Source organism: Apium graveolens, chromosome 2, assembly GCF_009905375.1.
Source record: "Apium graveolens cultivar Ventura chromosome 2, ASM990537v1, whole genome shotgun sequence".
In the NCBI taxonomy this organism is placed as follows: Eukaryota; Viridiplantae; Streptophyta; class Magnoliopsida; order Apiales; family Apiaceae; genus Apium; species Apium graveolens.
The window spans coordinates 12,497,402-12,502,437 of NC_133648.1; the positions used below are offsets into that span (position 1 = coordinate 12,497,402).

At 41.6% G+C, this 5,036-nt stretch overlaps 1 non-coding gene across 1 annotated transcript; it reads right to left on the minus strand.

The window, feature by feature from the left end:
- LOC141710082 (small nucleolar RNA R71) lies at positions 1-107 on the minus strand. The gene has a single exon (XR_012570621.1). It is a non-coding gene; the product is annotated as a small nucleolar RNA R71 (small nucleolar RNA).
- Positions 108-5,036: the final 4,929 nt, after the last annotated feature.

A 5,036-nucleotide genomic window follows, 5' to 3' on the forward strand; every position in this document is an offset into this window, starting at 1 on the left:
GCAATCAGGAATCCTCTTACTCAATTTGTGCAGCAATCTGAAGAATCTTTGTGTGAAGCTTGGGATCGCTACAAGGAGATGCTTAGAAAGTGTCCTCATCATGGGATGCCTAACTGGATGATCATTAATTGCTTTTAAAATGGGTTGGGTGCAACTTCTAAACCCATGCTTGATGTAGCATCATGTGGAGCCTTATGGGCTAAAAGCTACGATGAAGCTTATGAATTAATTGACCTGATAGCTGCTAAAGAATGCTAGAAACCAACTCAGAGAATGCCTCAAGGCAAGGTAACATGATTTCTAAAAGTGGATACAGCTACTGCTATAGCTGCTCAACTTCAAGCTTTGACGATGAAGGTGGATTCTTTGGCTAATTATGGGGTTAATCATATCACTAGTGTCTGTGAGCTTTGTGCTGGTGCGCATGAGACAGAGCAGTGTGCTATTTCTAGTGAATCAGCTCAGTTTGTGAGCAATTTTCAGAGGTCGCATCAACTAGTTCCAACCACTTATCATCCCAACAACCATATCATCCTAACTTCAGCTGGAGGAACACTCGGAATGCGGTGCAACAGCCTTATCAGCAGTATGCAACAAAACAATACAACCCTCCCGGTTTGCAACAACCACAATATGCACCAAGACAACAACTCCAACTTCAGCAGCTACCACAATCAAATGAAAAATCTGAATCGGAGGAGTTGAGACTCATGTGCAAGAGCCAGGCGGTTTCTATTAAGACCTTGGAGAATCAAATTGGGCAGATTACCAGTGCCTTACTGAATCAACAACGTGGTACACTACCAAGTGACGCTGAAGTGCCAGGCAAGAGGGAAGCTGAGGAGCAGGTTAAGGCAATCACATTGAGGTCTGAGAAGGTTGCAAATCCTGAAAAATTTCAAGTTTCAGAAGTTGAAGTTGTCGCTGAAAAAGATGTGCAAAAGGAAGCAGATGTAGAACCAAGGAAGACAGTTGTTGTCAACACTCTTCCTGAGGGTAATACAGGGGAAAAACAGGTCTATCCTCCACCTTCATTTCCTAAGAGGCTGCAGAAGCAAAAGCTAGATAAGCAATTTGCTAAGTTCTTGGAAGTTTTCAAGAAACTTCATATTAACATACCTTTCGCTGAAGCTCTTGAACAAATACCTAGCTATGCGAAGTTTATCAAAGGTATTCTCTCTCGGAAAGTTAAGCTCGATGACTTAGAGATTGTTGCTCTTACGGAGGAATAGAGTGCTGTGCTGCAACAGAAGTTGCCTCCTAAGCTTAAAGATCGTGGAAGCTTTACTATTCCTTGCACCATCGGAAACTTGTCGTTGCCAAGTGTTTATGTGATTTGGGAGCTAGCATCAATCTGATACCTTTTTCAGTCTTCAAGAAGTTGGATTTACCTAATCCTAAGCCTACTTATATGTCCTTGCATTTGGCCGATCGTTCTATTACATATCCATGAGGCATTGTGGAAGATATTTTGGTCAAGGTGGACAAACTCATCTTTCCTGCTGACTTTGTAATTCTTAATTTTGAGGAGGATAAAAAGATTCCCATAATCTTGGGAAGACCAGTCTTGGCTACTGGACGAACCTTGATTGACGTGCAGAAGGGTGAGCCCACTATGCGAGTGCTGGATCAGGACTTGATTTTTAATGTGTTCAATGCCATGAAATTCCCTACTGATAATGAGGAGTGCTTAAAAGTGGAATCGGTTGATTCCGTGGTTACTTCAGAACTTGATCAAATGCTAATGTCTGATGCCTTAGAGCCTTGTTGGGGGAATTCAGATAGTGAAGATGATGAAGGTGATGAACAGTTGCAATATTTGAATGCTTCTCCTTGGAATCAAAGGCTGGATATGCCTTTTGAATCACTTTGATTGGAGGAGCTGAAAAGTCTCCAAAGCGCCTCAAGCCATGTATTGAGGAAGCTCTTATACTCGAGCTTAAACCATTGCCTGGACTTTTAAGGTATGCTTTTTTAGGTGATACATCTACTTTGCCTGTTATTATTGCATCTGACCTTTCAGGTAATGATGAGGAAAAGCTCTTGAGAATTTTGAGAGAGTTCAAATCATCAATTGGATGGACAATAGCAGAGATCAAGGGAATCAACCCTTCTTATTGTATGCATAAAATTCTGCTAGAGGAAGGAAGCAAGCCGATTGTTGAGCAACAGAGAAGGCTTAATTCGATTATGACAGAGGTTGTGAAGAAGGAAATTCTTAAGTGGTTAGATGCAGAGATCATTTATCCTATTTCCTACTCGAACAGTCATGGGGTGGAGAGTTTGCATGGATTACAGGAAGCTGAACAAGGCCACGAGGAATGATCACTTCCCTATGCCATTTCTTGATCAGATGCTTGACAAGTTGGCTGGGCATGAATACTACTGTCTTCTGGATGGCTATTCAGGCTATAATCAGATTTGCATTGCTTCAGAAGATCAGGAAAAGACTACCTTCACTTGTCTGTTTGGTACTTTCGCCTTCAGAAGAGTTTCTTTTGGGTTGTGTGGTGCACCTGCCATATTTCAGAGATGCATGATGGCTATCTTCTCTGACATGATTGGTCAGAAACTGGAGGTGTTCATGGACAATTTCTCTATATTCGGTGATTCTTTTGACGAGTGCTTGCAAAATCTTGGCGCAGTTCTTAAAAGGTGTGTTGAGACCAATCTGGTTCTCAATTGGGAGAAATGTCACTTTATGGTGCAACAATGCATCATTCTTGGGCACAAGGTCTCTAGTAAAGGTCTTGAGGTGGATAAATCCAAGGTGGGGGTAATTGAAAACCTTCCTTTACCAATTTCAGTTAAGGGAGTCCGCAACTTTCTTGGTCATGCGGGTTTCTATTGGCGTTTTATCAAGGACTTCTCTAAAATATCTAAACCGTTGTCCAATCTTCTAGAGAAAGATGTCCCTTTCAAGTTTGATTATGAGTGTCTAGCTACTTTTGAGAGCTTAAAGAAGAGTTTTATCACGACACTTGTCATAACTGCACCTAATTGGGATGAACCTTTTGAAATGATGTGCAATGCAAGTGACTATGCAGTTGGAGTAGTTCTTGGGCAAATGAAGAACAATATATTTATGTGGTCTACTATGCTAGTAAAACCCTTAATGGTGCCCAACTGAACTATACTACTACTGAGAAGGAACTCTTAGCCATTGTCTATGGTTTTGAGAAGTTTCGTTCTTATTTGCTTGGGACGAAGGTGACAGTTTTCACTGATCACGCAACGATTCGCTATCTCGTCTCGAAGAAAGACTCGAAGCCTAGACTGATTTGATGGGTTCTTTTACTTCAAGAGTTTGAGTTGGAGATCAAGGATAGGAAATGTACTAAAAATCAAGTTGCTAATCATCTCTCTCGTTTAGAAGATCCAAGTGCAACTTCATAGGATAAGACATTGATAAATGAGTCTTTTCCCGATGAGTAATTGTTTGGGGTGCAAGAAGAGGAACCGTGGTTCACAGACATTATGAATACCTCGTGAGCAACATTATGTGTCCAGACTTGTCTTCTACTCAAAGGAAGAAGTTTCTTCATGAGGTGATATGGTACATGTGGGATGATCCATTTTTGTTTCGACAAGGAGCTGACCAAATCATCAGAAGATGTATTCCGTACAACGAAACTGAGGGTATCTTGCAAGACTGTCATTTGACTGTTTTACGGAGGCCACTATGGTGGAGAAAAGACAACATCTCGTATCCTTCAAGCAGGATTCTTCTGGCCTACATTATTTAAGGATGCACATCGGTTAATTTTGAAGTGTGATCGCTGCCAGCGTATTGGTAATATGTCCAAGAGGGATGATATGCCTCTTAATGTGCTTCTCAAGGTTGAGGTCTTCAATGTTTGGGGAATTGACTTCATGGGGCCGTTTGTCTTATCTTGCAATAATCAGTATATCTTGTTAGTTGTCGATTATGTCTCGAAATGGGTGGAAGTCAAGGCTTTGGCGACGAATGATGCGAAGTTAGTGCTTAATTTTCTTCACAAGTAGATATTCACAAGATTTGGGACTCCAAAAGTCATAATCAGTGATGAGGGGTCGCATTTCTGTAATCACAAGTTCACTGCTATGATGCAAAGATATAATGTGAATCATCGTATTGGTACAGCCTACCATCCTCAAACTAATGGTCAAGCTGAGGTATCTAACAGAGAGATCAAGTATATTTTAGAGAAAGTTGTGTGTCCATCAAGGAAGTATTGGTCTTTGAAGCTGGATGAAGCTGTTTGGGCGTATCGAACAGCATACAAGACTCCGTTAGGTATATCGCCGTATCAATTAGTTTATGGTAAATGATGTTATTTGCATGTGGAGCTGGAGCACAAATCATATTGGGTGTTGAAGAAATTGAACCTTGATATGGATGCAGCTAGTAAGAAAATGATGCTTCAATTGAATGAACTTGATGAGTTTCGACTTCAAGTGTATGAGAACAACAAAATGTACAAGGAGAAAGTCAAGAGGTGGCACGATAGGGGTCTCGTGCTCAAATCATTTATGTCGGGGCAACAAGTTCTTTTGTTCAACTCTCATCTCCGTCTTTTTCCTGGGAAATTGAAGTCGAGGTGGTCAGGGCCATTTGTTGTCAAAACTGTGTTTCCACATGAAGCGGTGGAGATTTTTGAGAATGATCCAGGCCAAGCATTCAAGGTAAATGGACAGCGATTGAAGCATTACTATGGGGACACGGCAAACTGCGAGGTGGTTAGTGCCATTTTATTGTCCACTCGATCTCAGGATTCTATGTTAAGCTAATGACGTAAACCAAGCGCTTCTTGGGAGGCAACCCAAGATTGTTGTACATTAGTAGAAGATAGAAGGAAGAAAAAGTGGAAGAAAACACAAAAAAAAGAAAAAAAATTAGTGTCAACTACAGAAGCACGGCGCGCTCGCGCTGGGAAGCGGGGCGGCCCCGCTGAAAGTCCAGTAGCTGCGCGCGCCCGCACTGGTATGCGGGCGGGCCGCGCTGCACCCCTGTAGTAGAAAAAAAAATCAGAAAATGAAAAATCAAAACAAATATT